General features: G+C 39.0%; 1 long non-coding RNA gene and 1 other non-coding gene across 2 annotated transcripts in view; one reads left to right on the top strand and one right to left on the bottom strand.

Moving 5' to 3' along the window:
* Nucleotides 1-15,961, top strand: part of LOC144381905 (uncharacterized) — an 81,990-nt gene that overhangs the window by 32,040 nt on the left and 33,989 nt on the right. The gene's annotated exons all lie outside the window — the stretch shown is intronic.
* On the bottom strand, nucleotides 14,764-14,906 carry LOC118551488 (U4 spliceosomal RNA). The gene has a single exon (XR_004925080.2). It is a non-coding gene; the product is annotated as a U4 spliceosomal RNA (small nuclear RNA).

The following is a 15,961-nucleotide window of genomic DNA, read 5'->3' as shown; positions in this document are numbered from 1 at the left end:
TCTTGATTACACTTTTGTAGATTAATTTACACAAGGACTTAATGATCACCTACTATGTGCTTAGCACACTGCTGCATGTTATGAAAGGTACAAAACAAAAATTCCTGTTCTTAAGAATCTTATTTTCAGCATTTATTCTTTACAAAGGTTCATTATTACCCTGCTCCTGGATCTTTACCGAGTATTTTGAAACTAATTTAATTACCCTATACCTTGCTCCTAATAAAAGCTTCCTTAAAAATAGAGTATTTAAAAAAATGCCACAAGTTCTAGCTTCTTGCTCCAGTTAATCTAGTAAAAGCACAGTGAAATATTATCAACAGTAGACTTCATTTTTTTGACTGCTTCAGCCACAATAAAGAGATTATGAAAATTCTAAATGCCTTGCAACTTAAAGCATATAAACTCTATTTTTCAAATGATATGAATAGCTGGAAGAAGCAGCTAAGAGTAAAGGCAAGCAGGGAATTGCAGAATAAAACTTTCATAAAGTCTCTGAGATGTCTAGTGAGGAAGTCTCAGGGCTGACTGTTAGGATGATTTAAAACCTTAAACATCATTTTGTTGACACATAATTCTTTTATATATTTTCAGTATATAAATTGTGAGCTCCTCTAAAGGAAACACAGTTTTTCACAGTGAAAACAAAGAAAAAAGCCTCTAACTCTTATTACATTTTAAGCACTAGATAACTTTGCGAGCGGGTAACTGAGTTTATGAAATCATGTAGGTCAGCACTCTATGAATCGGTGTGGCAGGAAGCATTTTCGAAGCCGACTTTCTATTGACACATAGCTAACCGCTTTCACATTTAATATACTTCCTTATGGTTGTTAATGTGCCTCAAAAATATGGAAATGTGAAAACCAATAGATTCCGTGGCTACAAACTGGATAGTAATGAATGCAGACAGAGCTTGTTTTTTTTTTTTTTTCCCTTTGGGACCCTGGAAAGTTTTGAGCAACAACAGCCAATGGGTTTTTGCTCCTTTGAAGGCATCCTGTCTTATTCAAGGTAGTATTTCCATTAAATACAGGATCAGCAGAGAGGTGGAGCTTTTTTCTTTATTAGATTAGGGAGGAAATGATGCTCAATATATATTTACTGAATGTTTATTGAATAAATAAATAAAATATGAAAGAAGCAGTGGAGGATGGTTAGGAGGGTGTAGGGGGAATTGGAGCCAAGAACATTTTTTTTTTTTTTTTCAGATTTTCTAAAATTTCTGATGCTCAAAGGCTACCTAGGTTGGCTACCATCATGGTATTTTATATCCTGAGAAAAGAACAATTAGTCTTTCCTAAGGTCAGATAAGCATTGTTTTGAGAAATCAGATAACCCTTCATTAATCCATTCACTCATTTATTCGACAAATATTTGCCTAGCTCCTACCATGTCCCAGACACGGTCCTCGGCGCTGGGGACGCAGCAGTGAAGGAAACAAAGCTGCTGTCCTCGGGACCTTACATTCTAGTGGGAGAAACAAAGAAACAAAACAGCTAGGTAACTTCATGTTGGTTAATGATAAATGCTATGAAGAAAAACAAATCAGGGGAGGGGGACAGGCAGTGATGGGAACTATAATTTTTAGATTTCACATGGATAGGGAGACCTCAGATCAGGACGAAGTGAAAGGAGGGAAGCCACGTAAGCATGTGGGTGAATCAGAGGCAGCAGGCGCAGAGGGCCTGATCAGAGAGCACTGCAGAGTGCTCTAGGAACAGCAGGGAAAGCAGCACGAGGTGGGTAGGGAAATGGCAGGAAGCTAGAATAAGTAGGGCCCTGTAGGTCACAATAATGTCTTTGGATTTTATGCTATGCGTATTGAAAAGCCATTGTAAGAGATATGCAAACTTGTCCTTTTCTAGACAGAATTTAAAATCCTGATAGAATTTAAACTCAAATGCCTCAAACAGGGCTCACAGTATCAACCTCAGTTCTCCAAGTGTAATTCCAAACTCTGCACTTGGGGGAAGGCAGACATTTTTCTTTAACCATAATAGTCAATCAAAGGTTTATCAATAATGGGCTTCTCAAAATATACCTGACAGCTTCCCATCAGTAACAGGTGTTTTCAGGAGCCAATTAAAGGTGAGCAACAAGAACACATCATCACCAATTCCAGTTCCCAGAAGTCCAAGATGGGACAAGACTGTGTGGAAAGTTGGCCTGTGTGGAAAGAGGCTGTGTGGAAAGTGGAAAGCTCGGACTGAGAACACAGGGTAGACATAATACCTAACCTGGAATAATTTTTCAGACCTAGTTCAAGTAAGCATAAATCTGATGATAAATCATTTTTTTGAAAATAGTATTTTATTGCTTTCAAATACATCCTCACTTCAAATAAAGCTTTTCTAAGTGCAAGTACTTCTTTAATGATCATTAATAATGACTAACACTCATGTGTATACCAACAATTAAAATGTGCTAAAGCTCTCAAAATGAGATGTTGGCACCTTTAAGATGGCAACAGTTCTTGTGTTAGTCAGGGTAGGCTAACAGCTGTTAAAAAAACTCCCAAACCTCAAAGGCCTAACACAGTACAGTGTTACTTCTTGCCCTCATGACAGTCCAGGTTGGCAGCGAGGGCCTCAGCTTCATGCCATCATCCAGAGATCGGGCTCCTTGGACCTCATTATTCTGCACTCGGCCAGGTCTTCAGAGTCCTCTGCACTCAACCAGTGTCTGGGAAAGTGAAAACTCGTGTGAGATTTTCACTCCATTTTCATGCCAACTCCAAGGCAACCCATTCCATGATATTCCTCCAACCTCCCTGGTCATTCCTTCTTGGTTTCCTTTGCTGATTTCTCTTCTTCTCATGAACTTCTTAATGCCAAGGGAAGTGGGGTGGAGAGCTAGGTATCAGTCCTGGGGCCTTCTCTCATCTCTATCTCAAGGTGTTGCTCAGTAATATAGCCCAGGGTCATGGCTTTAATAACATCTTCATGTTGAAGCCTCCCAAACATACATCTCTACTTGGACTTCTCTTTCCAATCTCCAGACCTCTACCTCCTGTTCAACATCTCCACGTGGATGTCAAATGGACATATTATATTCAACACATTCAAAGCTGAACCCATGAGCTTCTCCCAAAATCTGCTCCACTTGCAGACTTATTGATGTCAACTGGTAACTTCTTTCTTGCAGTTGCTCAGGCAAAACCCTTGCAGTCATCTTTGATTCCTCCTCTTTATCTTACATTTGTGCTGGCTCTACCTTCAACATATCTCCAGAATCCTATGACGTCTCATCTCCCCACTGCTATCACCGATCTTGGCCACCATCATTCCTTGGCTGTATTACTAAAATAGTCTCGAACAGGTTGCCTTGATTCCATTCCTGACCCTCTAGAGTCTTTCTTAACACAATAACCAGAGCAACCCTTTTTAAATTAGGTCAGATTATATCACTCTTCTGCTCAAAACCCTGAAGTGGTTTCTCCCTTTCCATTTCACTCAGAGTAAAAGCCAAAGTCATGGCCATGCCTACAAGGCCCATTGCTATGTACGAGGCCTCCTGCTTATAGTCTATCCTCATATCCACTCTTCTACCCCTTTCCTCCCTCTACTTCCTCACTCTGTTTGCATGTTCTTAGAACAAGCCAGATATATTCCTGCCTTACTGCCTTTACCCTGATGAGAATGTACTTCTCTCTGATATCTACCTGACTAATCCCTTCACTTTCTTCAAGGCTGTGCTCGGATTATACTTTCTCACTAAAGATGGCCCTCCCCATGCTATGCAATGCTAAAACTTGCCTACCTCCCACCTTACCACAGTACTACTGAACCACCCTACTCATCTATTATTTTATTTTTTACACTGCACACATATAGCCTTCTAACATGCTATAAAATTTCTTTGTATTAGGCTTATTGCTTATTTTCTGTCTCCCCATCTACAATTACAGCTATTCAAGGGCAGAGATCTTTATTGTTTTGTTCAAAGGTGATTCCCACATATCTAGATCAATACCTGCCACATAGTACTGTTTAATAAATATTTTTTGAATGAATAAATGAAGAGCAAGCATCATAGTAGAAGCAGCAGAAAAACTACTTAATAAAATTTGTCTGGTACTCCTGGTACCTGACCCTCTGCCTTATTAGCTTCTGTTTCCTGCCCTAGTCATGTCCATGGACTTTGGACTCCAATTCCCATTTGGAGCAGCCCTCAGGTACTACCTACTGCATCAGAACTATATTACTTAAGGTACCAGGGCGCAGGCTCTTCAGACATGCCTAGACTCAATTCCTGGCTCCACCATTTAGGACAAGTCACTCTACTCTTTCGTCCTCAGTTTCCTTAACTGTAAAATACCAATTATAATAGTACCTATTTCACAGTGTTTTGTGAGAAATGAATAGGGATAATATAAGTGTGATGACTAGTACTGTGTTTCACAGTTTTTGCATTTGGTAACTATTAGCTACTGTTAGCTATCGCCTTTAAGTGGATATTCTTCAATGTGCCAACCAGGTGGCCCACCCACAATGCTCCTACCTAACCAGGACAAACATTAACACCTGACTCCACAGACTACACCTCTCTCAAACTGTCACACAATGGATTAGGTCCTAGGGTATTCAGGAAAACAGCTTGCATTTCTAAGCAGATTCCACACAAATAAGTAATCAAATTTATATTAGGTTTAATTACATGAAATTACCAGTATTGTTGGTAATAAAATAATAAATTGCCAAATGTTGGTAATTTTGTATGGCCTAACCAATATTTTCAATTTGTTTAGAACACTGTTCTTCATGTGGAAAGCAAAGGTTAGTTGGGCCTAGCTCTATTTGTGAACTTGCAAGTTGATATAGAAATAATACTGGAGTCATAAAGTTATATCCTAGAACCTCTTCCTTTCTTTCTTTCTTCCTTCCTTCCTTTCTTTCTTTCTTCCTTTCTTTTTACTTCTTTCTCGGCTTGAATTTTGCTCTGTTCTCAAGAGTTTAACTGTCCCTCTGATTTTTCCAAGTCTTCCCCACCCTTCCATAAGCACTCAGCCTCCCCCACTATCTTAGTCAGGGTTCTTCAGAGGAAGAGAACCAATAGGAGATCTACGTTTATATCTACAACTACACCTATATCTATATCAAGGGCTTTTAAGTAATTGTCTCATGCAATTGTGAGAGCTGATAAGTCCAAAATCCATAAGGCAAGATAGCAGGCTGAAAATTCAGGTAAGAGTTGATGTTGCAGTCTGAAATCTGAATTCTATGGGGCAGGCCAGGCTGGCCAGAAACTCAGGAAGGGTTTCTATGCCAAAGTCTTGAGAGCAAACTGTGATGGGTTGAACTGTGTCCCCTAAAAAGTGATATGTTGAAGTCCTAACCCATAGTACCTGAGAATGTGATGTGTTTTGGAAATAGGGTCATTACAGATATAATTAGTTAAGAAGAGCTCATAGTGGAATAGGGTGAGACCCTAAACAATATGATTGGTGTCTTTATTAAAAAAAAAACAATGCCATGTAAAAAGACAGACACATACACAGGGGGAACACCACATAACAATTGGAATTATGCTATACAAGCTAAAGAAGTACCAGAAGCTAGGAGAGAGGTGTGGGACAAATCCTTCCCTAAAGCTTTCAGAGAGAGTATGGCCAACACCTTGATCTCTGACTTCTAGCCTCCAGACTGCGAGAAAATACATTTCTATCATTCAGTCACCCAGTTTATAGTACTTTGTTACAGTAGCCTCAACAAACTAATATACCCACCAACCCAGAACTATCTTGGATTCTGACATCTCTTTCTCTTCCAATTTTTAATGAGTCACTGTATCTTGTCCACCCTAACACTAAAAACATCTCTCAATTCTGGTCTCTTCTATCCCATTATTTTAGGCCCTTATCCCTTCTTACCTTGTATATTATAACATCTTCCTAAAGATGGTTTTCAGCCTTTTCTTTCTTCAGCCCATTCTTCAAACTGTTTCCAAAGACCCCTTCTTTTTTTTTTTAAGATTTTATTTATTTAGGGGCGCCTGGGTGGCTCAGATGGTTAAGCACATGCCTTTGGCTCAGGTCATGATCCCCAGGTCCTGGGATCGAGCCCCATGTTGGGCTCCCAGCTCAGCAAGGGGTCTGCTTCTCCTTCTCCCTCTGACTTTCCCCCTGCTTGTGCTTTCTCTGTCTCTTTCTCTCTCTCAAAACAAATAAAATCTTTAAAAAAAAAAATTTTTATTTATTTATTTGAGAGAGAGACAGAGAGAGAGTGTATGCAGACGGATGCGGGGAGGAGAAGAGGGAGAAAGAGAATCTCAAGCAGATTCCTTGCTGAACCCAGAGCCCAATGCAGGGCTCAATCCCATGACCTGAGATCATGACATGAGCTGAAACCAAGAGTTGGACTTAACTGACTAAGCCACCCAGGTGCCCCCAAAGACTCCTTCTTAAAATAATAAACCTAATTGTATTCCAAATCTGCTTGGAAACCTCCATCAACTCTCCTTTACCAGATGCTAATGCTTGATTCCTTAGCATGGCATCCGGGTCTTTATAATCTGGACCCACCCTTTCTTTTCTATTTCTATTTCCTATTCTACTATTTCCTATTCTACTTTGCCCCTATGTACTCTCTAACCATGCTAAACTTCTTTTTTGTTTTTTTGGGTTTTTTTTTTTCTGGACTTTTATCTTCTGTGCCATTGACTGTGCTCACTTCTTCACTCTGATAGAACTAGATCCCCTCTTCTTTGATTTAATGCCTTTTTCAAATGTCTGCACTGTCTTTGCCCAATATCATGCTTCTCTTCCCATCCCAAGTCTAAGTCAGCCGGTTTTCAGGGACAGAGGAGAGGTTCAGTACTATTCAATTATCTGCATGGGAGAAGGAAGAGAATTGGGCTCAGAAGAGGGTAGAAGGAAACAAGTTTAAAAATAGAATGGAAGATAGTGGAAAAGAAAAGCAGGAGTTCGAGGTGGATCTCTCTTGTAAAACCAGCTTCACAGTGTTTTAAGTCAACTCTTTCTTTTAGTTTCACATTCTTTGGAGGTGTACCTCAAGGCCCTTTTGTCTTATGTTCAGAAAGCTTAGAAAGGCTGCAGTTGTATATTGTGTACAAGGCTCAATTCCAAAAGCCAAAATGCATTGGCTTGTTTAAGTACGATAAATACCTAAGGGAGACAGTGCTATACGGAATAAAAGCTGTGGCAATGCAGTCATTAGATCTGCTAAGACTACATGCTTGCCAAATTTTACTACCAGATGCTTAGGAAAGAGGGAAAATTATAATTCCAACTGGTCAGTGGTCAGAAGGTAATATTCAAAACATCCCACCACATGGATAAACAAGAAAATAATTAGAAATCAAATGTTAGAGAATTCTGCAGTGAGCATGAATGTAATCCACAGGATAAACAACACTTGGTTGACATTTGACTGAATAAATTAAAACCCAAAGTAATTTGAATAAAAATTCAAGACATGTATCAGAGAAGTTCAGGACAGGAGACAAAAGATGAAATCTTGCTCTTGCCATTTGAGCTCTACTGGAGTTTATGGGTAGGCCTGGAAAAGAAGGTCAAAGGCCTTCTTTTCTTTGTAGTACTATTCTATAGTACTATGGGGTGAACTTCATTGTAGCAAGGCCATAACTTGACCCTTGAGAAATCCATTAAGTTGAAATGCATACATTCAAGATAACATGCAGCTGAAATTACCACACTCCTAGCAAATAAAAAGTCAGTCTAAACCATCAACCTTGTCTCATGTTTCCTTGAAACAAGATGAATAATAACAAATCAGAGACATCCTACTAGGCTTTCATTACTCTCCATGAAAGAACAACAATAACCAGTCAAGGTGCCGGATGTCTGCCTGTCACATGCACTAGTGCATGCACGCACACACGATGGTTTCCTCTGGATAATAGGGACTCTGATATCATGAGGCATACAGAATCGACTGTACAGTCGATTTTATTATCCAACTACAAATACTTTCTTCAACAGAAATAGTTCCATGAAACTTTCACAGAGTTTGAGTTTTTGTACTTCAAGTTCACGGTAAAGATCATAGTCTGCTACAAATCTGATTCTCCACATTGAAATTATTTACTGCATCACACATGTGCATACACACACATAAAACATAGATTTTTTTGTTTACAAGAGACTTAAAAAATACCTGAGTTGATGGTTAGATCACTAGGGTGACCACAAGGCTCAGGGTTACAGCTTGCCTGAAATGAGGTGAGGCAGGCAAGCTGACGCCCTGAGTCTGTGGTTACGCTAGTGATATACTAGGGTGCTACACTTGGTATTGAGAGAAAAAAATATAGTGTTGCACTCGGTATTGAGAGAAAAAAATCAGGTACTCAGAATTGTGATTGGAGAGAATACAGGATAAAAGGTTCGTTCTGGTGACCAGTGAAGATGCAGCACCTCAATGACTGTACAGAGTGAGCAAGGCCATTGCCCGGATATCAGATCCATCAAGAAAAATAATTATATCCATATCAATTATTGGTCTATTAGAAATAAAGACTTGGTGGAAGGACACTGTCCAAAGGTGATTGTCTAGTGCTTTAAAAATAAATGTCTTCTCTCAGCCTTGGTATTTTCTGTACCATCAAAAGGCCATTATCCCATGACAGTTCCATTCCACAGACATTAACATTAGATACCAATTCTTTCTAAAGGCTCTTTACAATGCTTGTCTCATTTGGTGGGTTTGCCAAATGTTCTTCACATTTCATTAATAAATTGACCCACACAAATCCCTTAGGACTCTAGGGGAAATTAAGTTTAATTCTTTTTTCTTCTTCTACTCTAATTAATATTATTAAGAATGAAAAGATGCTATTAATAGATCAGTCAAGTCTAATAAATCAGCAGCATAATTTAAATGAAATAACAGTAAGTGAGAAAACTATATTAATAAATATAACTACATATAACAACTGTATACCAATAGTTATGCCAATATGTATTTTATTTATGCACATAATAATCCTGTAAGACAGGTGTTACTCTTCCAGATTATAGTTGAAGAAACTAAGGCTTGGGGAGTTACTAAGTGCTAAAGTCAGAATCTGGGTCTGTCTGACTTCAAAGCCTAGGCTTGTAAATTTTCTGCTCTATTGCCTTTAGGTAGTATGCTCTAGAAGGGTCTTAAACCACTGACCTCAAGCAAATTATGTAGGTACTCCATGCCTCAGTTTCCTACTGGTAAAAGTGAAAAATAGATAAACAGGATCAATCTCATAGTCCCTCCTTAGATGATCTGAACCTCTTAGGTAGTTGGCAAGACTAGAAATTATACCTTCAGGCTATGATTAAACATAGTGGAAAAAAATAAAATTATGCCATAAGGAGGAATATCACTAAAATCTTACCAGATCATGTTATTTTCTAGCTTCTATCTTTTCAATTGCTCCAGATGAATGTCAACTTGCCATTTATAAAAATACAATACAGACTCCCACCCTCTGTAGAGTCCTAGGGAGGTCTGTCCCAACAAAGCACTAAAGCCATGTGTAGAAATGACGCAGGGAGCCCTGGCTCCCGAGTTCATTAAACATTCTACTTCTTCATAACTTGATCCTTCACTTAATTTTACTTTCCTCGTAGGAAAATGCAGCTTAACTTTCTTAAGTATATGGGCCCACAATAACCAGCCCATTGTCTGTGATAACTTCTGGACTGTTCAAATGAGAGAGTGTCATAATTATAAATCCCGGAGGGCCTCCCCAAACAAGTTTTTGTCAGTAGCCCCCAGCCTAGAAGAAAAGCAGCTGCTGGTTCGTCTCTTCCTTGGTTCCACAAGCGCAATCAACAGCATGAGGGTAAAGGAAAGACTGCCAGATGTTTAGCCTGGATGGAGGAAGAACCTTTCCCTAAGACTTGACAAACCAATACAAATCAGTTTTCCCAGTTTACAGATAACAAAGACAGACTAAGGAAGATGAAGAATCAACAGCACTTAGGAGCTGGAAGGAACCATGAGAACCTTTTTGGCCTAATACTGCCTCTGGCAAGCGAGAGTCAAAACCTTTCTAAACAGGGGAGGGAATCTGACCTTTTAAAAATGTAAGATTTTACACAGTTGCTGTCCAACCACAGGGAAAGGGAAGCAAGAGATTAAACTTTATTGAGAAGCTCAGAGGCAGACCAAGTGTCCCTTCTCCGTTCCCTGCTGCTCTCCAGGTAACAGCCTGAAACAGCAAAATGGCCCCTCCCAGGCTGAGGTAGATGACCCTCACGCCAGCTTCCCCACGTCCCCGCGTGCTCCAGGGTTGCCTCACATTGTGATAATCACACTTCCTTGGCTGTTCGGTTCAGAAATTTTTGCAATTTCGTTTTAATACAGTACAAATATTGTTCCTTTTTTCTTTTAAAATTGGTAATACTGAGATATTTGATCCACTTTTCGGTATGATTGTATTGAATTTTTTTGGACCCAGATATCTGTTTGTAGAAATATTTAAAATACACACTTTCCATTATGTCAACAGGGAATTCTGTCTTGCTTCTGAGGAATGGATGTGCAGGTAGCTCCAAGAACTCACTTGTTGCTCAGCTTGAGGAATCCTACACAAGATATATGCACGTAGACTGTTGTGAATAGAAGGCAATAGTGGAATGAAGGAAACAGGGAATCATATTTAAATAAGATCAGTAAAAAGTGAGGGTGTGAAGAGTTAATCCCAAATAAAGGTGAGTGAGAAAAGCCTTAGGTTGAGTAATAGATCCTCCCATGGATGGGGGGAAAAAAGGGAAGAAATCAGGTGGGGAGTGAGGAAGAAACCATTTGCTTGATTATACTTTAACTCCACGTCCCTTGTTCCTGGCTACTTTTCAGGTGAAGTTTTATACAAATTATTTTTGGCATGTGCCCATAAAACTTAAGTGAAAGAAAACTAAACCGTCAAATTGCATTAAAACCCTGATCTGACAATTTAAGACAAAGATATTCAGAGTGAAGGTTGCTTCTCAATCCTTTAATCATCTGTTGTGTCCTGACATTCTAGGGGTCTCAGAAGAGTGCATGACAAATAATGTTCCATATGTGCAGTTAAAACTATCCGCAGCAAGGCTAAGTGACAACTGAAACACCCTGGCTCTAAGTGATTAATATCAACACACTGGAGCCACCTCTTCAATGACCTACATGATGGATAAAGTCATACACAAAAAATGCATGAGCTGGTTTGCTCGTGTGACCCAAAGATGCTGCACTGATCACCCTCCTGAGGAAAATGCTCACAGTTCACTCATTGTACGAGTTTATCTGGAGGTTTGTGCCTACGATCATTGATTATCTGCCTATGAATTCTCCAAACCATTACCCAGCACATTTCCCTTCCCTCCCACCCCTTCCTTACTGGGGTGCAATTACTGAACTAATACAAATTAACTACCATTTTTTAAAAATTGAAGAGAAAAACGAGCTTCCCAAGACACCTAACAGTGTAACCCCAAACTGGGTATAAATGAGTTTTCTGTGCCCTTCCAAATGCAGAGATACCTGGAAAAGAATGCTCCACAGACAGCTATCGGCATGCCTAGCATACTGTGCTTAGTTTCTCATAAGACACACGCAAGTACTCAAATATATATTACTTTATCAAACCTGTGCCCGCTCATGCTATATAGAACTGAATGATTACACAGAATAGACTCTATAAGCCCTGAGAACATTTTGATATTAACAAGAAAAGAAAATTGGAAATTACCCATCACTACATGAAAACAGGTGCATTTTGGTGCTTGTGAATGGATTCATATCCACATGATCAGAATAGTTTATATACACCTTTGTGGTTAAAAATACTACCACTCTGCTCCTGCTGCAGACCTATAAGCACAATGTATAGATAGTGTGCTTGCTTTCTTGAGTTTTGTTTTGAATACTGGGTCATGAAAGGGTAAATTCTTTCCTAAGATCCGCATTGGGAATTTGTGTGTGTGTGTTTGTGTGTGTGTGTGTGTGTATTTGCTACTGGAATTTCTACAATATTCTCAAGTGACATGATAAAAATGTTTAAGATTTAAATGTGTCCACAATCAGTATAAAAAATTATTCCAAACAAGTTAAAATAGATTCAAGTCCTTACGGGAAAACATTTTAAAAGAAAGTTGCGCTTTATTTAATGAGAGCAATGTTTTGCTACAAAGGGAATCATTTTTATGCTTCAACAACCAAATATTTTCTGTTATATGCACATGTGACATGAATGTACAATTTGGGGCAGTTATTCAGAGTCAAGCTCCTAATATTCAGCATTGTTCTGTATCCTACCACACCGCACCCTTTCTTAATCATACTATATGTAGTTGCTCATATAAATTCTGTAACTGAAAAAGGGAAGGAGGAAATCTAACAGAAAATTTCTTGCCAGATGGAGAAAATTGAAACATTACCCTGTTTCTTTGCCAGCACAGATCCATTTTGACAAGCTGGAAATGATTTATGGGGAAAAAAACGTATTTACACTGGCAGAGATGTTATTAATTGCCATACAATGTTCACATTTTTGCATTGTTTTGTATATGATTACTTACAAGGCTTAAATATACAGCCCAAATATGTGGCTTTTTTTGCATGCTGATTATTATACGACAGACAAACTTACAATACATGATGCATGCTACAAATCTCATTTAAACCTTCACAGACAACATCACAGCAAAGACATGACAAAACAGCAAACCCACAAACAGCACTCAGAGAAAACAGGTCATTATGTGTGTGCATACACATACACAGCATACACACATGGATGCAAATGATTTAAAGGGTTATGCACAGTACATGGGAGTTGATGAATAATATAACACTCTCAACACATAAAAATATTACTTTTATTACTTTTCAGAGTAACTCTTGCTACATGAAACTACTACTAAAAGAAGGCTCCAAAATGTTTGAAAATGAAAATATTAAAGCAATATATAATTTCCAAGTTAGAGAATTTTGCATCATAAAAGACTACTAGGTGTGCTAACTTCCATAACGGAAGTTTGGAAGGGTATTTTTTTTTAGGCATTTTATTTCAGATGGCTTAAAAAATAATATCATTGGAGGGGAATTTTTTCTTCATATACATATGCAGTAATAGGAAAAAGAAAAATTAGGCTATTTAGTGAAAATCAAAGAGACTACAATAACGACAAGGCAATTTATCATAGGCACTGACCATTAGCTGTCTACCTGCTTATTGCTCTTAAAATACTGTCACTTCTTTTTGTACTAATATAGATGGATATATTTATTACCACTTGCAATTCCAGATTTTAATCTCATATTAGAAAGATGTTCTCATATAACAGCTACTTTGTCTGGAATCGTTTACAATATATCTGTGTCCACTGAGGACATTTTAAGGTACCCTTATTTCTAGTAGTGGAAATTAATTTCGAAGGTCTCAATTTCAAGGAGTCATATCGGCATTCTTACAAGCGTTCATATGTAGCTGTCTCCTAGGTTTAATGTTTTAGTAGCTGTCTCTCTGCAATTAGTTTTATGTTCCTTAAATGTAAATCAGATGTAAGTCTCTATAAACACTCATTCTCTATAGTTTTGTGCAGAGTGTTCCCAATGTATTAGGTTACTCTAGGAGGCAAATAATTCCAAATATGAAAAAAAAAATGGCGTACATGTGCCAAAACTATAATTTAGCTATTTGTGATTTACTCAACTACATTTTTGCTTGGGAAAATGGATTCAATGTGTCTATTTGAAATTAGTTCATAAATAAGAGCTTATTGTGAATGATTAATGAGTGTGGTCCTGCTTACATAAGATTAATTCCATCCAAGGTCACTCTATCTCACTCAGAATTTGGGCACTTGCCCAGTGACCCTTTGTGGGTGGTCTTCACTTTTCCAAAATAAGACACCCAACGGGAAGCAGGATCATCCAGCTGCCAAGCATCACATTCAAACTACTTCTTTCACTTCATCCTTCTAACAACTTCTGTTTCAATCCCAAAGGGCTGAGGAGAGGCCTGGTTTCATAGAATGTATTAGCTGCGTACCCCTGCATATATAATCACTGGATCAAAAAGCTTTTATTGAGCATCTACTTTATATCCAACACTTTGCTAAGCATCATGGGGTGGCAGGAATCATAACAGAGATCTTTGTTGTTGTTCTAATGAGGCCAATTGCTGATGGTACAGCAGACTGCTATCTTTTTATTTAGAGATTTTTGGCAATACATCAATTCAAATTAATAGATCTAAAAAGTAATTTTTAAATATGTAGTAAATTTTTAAATATGCATGCTGGTTAGTAGATGATTTAGAAAACAAGGAAATGAGTCTAAAGGGGTAAGAAAGAACAACTTCAGGATCTGGATTTTTTCTACCAATAGAAAGAACACAGTTTTCAGACAGATATCATTAGAGGGACAGATAATGTAGCATAAAATTAGGCGCAAGGGTGTTGGAGCTTAAAACCTAGCTCCACCACCTACCAGCTATTTAATAAATTCCTTAATCTCTCTGTGCTTTAGCTTCCTCATCTGTAAGATGGGGATAATGATCTCTCAAAAGGTTGTTGCAGTAATTGTCAGTTAAATGCAAAGCATTTAGGACCCTGGCTGACATATAGTAAGCACTCATTAATATGTGCCACTACGTTTGCTTTCTGGTAAGATCTTTTAACCAAGAGAGATTTCAGAGGTAACAAGAGGGCTGACTAAGTAAAGACAGCTACATTAAAAATCCGTATGTGTTTTCATAACTCAATTGCACAGTCCCTGACATTAGAGACTGTACCTATTCCTCTCTATATCCCCAGTTACTAACAAAGAGCTGGTACTTACGAGGTGCTTTATCATTATTTGTTGAACTGTATTGAATTCGTTAAACTTTTGAATACTTTCAATTAGCAATAATCACGCCTCGGATAAACCTCATTGGCTATGATACTGCCACTGCGCAAAGCTTTTTTGAATACTTTCGAGGTTGAAAGTGATCACTCAAATGTTCTCCTTCCAATTCCTGAGCCAAAGGAGACTTAAAGCCTAACTATCTAAGATTGATTGAGTCAACACATAATTCCCAGGAAGGAAAAACTCTTTCACCATGAGATGGCTCCTGCAACAGCCGCAGGAGCAGTGGGACTCCCACAGGGGCCCGGAGTCAGAGCAAAGGCAAGGGCAAGGTTATGTGAACAGTGATGCTGATGACGGAAACCAGCAATAGTCATTGTGAAGCAGGAAATCTCAGTGTCAGGGGCTGTGGACAGGGATCGGTGTGGGCATTCCAGCAGCATACAGTCACATGATGGGGAGGCCTGAGGCGGGCATGGGTCAGGTATGTGTCCATTGGCCTACCCAGCACACAAACATTCGAGGGCAATTCCAAAGGAGGGGAAATCAAGGTGAAGAGAGACAGGTAATTCCTTTCTCTCCTCCCGGATGCTGGGTAGTAGGCACGTGACCCAGACTCAACATGGAGATGGAGGGGCCAAGAGTGGTTATTGGCACTAGTTGTGGGTGGATTGTCCAGAGACCCAGGGGCAAGTAGCCACTGGCAGCAGCTTCAATAGTAGCTTCCCAAATTGACTATTCTGTGGCATTCTCTATAGAATTTGCTGCCGAGTATCCTTTGGCTCCTGCCTATTTTTTGAGCCTTGTTCTCAAGATTTCCTGGCTATTCTATGAAATCCCTGATATCCTTTCCAATGCATTCCTTTTCTGCTTCAGTTAACTGGAGTCAGTTTCCCTTGTTTGCAACCAAGAACTCTGATTAGCCCAAGAACAGGGCCAGATGCCTCTGTGACTGTCACCCAAACTCTTGATCATCCCAAGTCTGGCATCCTGTCATACTTCCTGGCTATGTCACCTTGAGCATGTTACTTGTTCCCGGATCCTGGGAATAGTGACAGCAACTATCTCAGAGGGTTTTAACGGGATTAAATTAGATAATGAATGTGAAGTACTTTGAAGAATGCACAGCACGTAGTACTCAACTTAGGTTGCCTATTATCATTGCCTGT

Source organism: Halichoerus grypus, chromosome 5 (assembly GCF_964656455.1).
Source record: "Halichoerus grypus chromosome 5, mHalGry1.hap1.1, whole genome shotgun sequence".
Lineage (NCBI taxonomy): Eukaryota > Metazoa > Chordata > Mammalia > Carnivora > Phocidae > Halichoerus > Halichoerus grypus.
The sequence above is the reverse complement of the archived record's forward strand: the minus strand, read 5'-3'. Positions and strand labels throughout refer to the sequence as shown.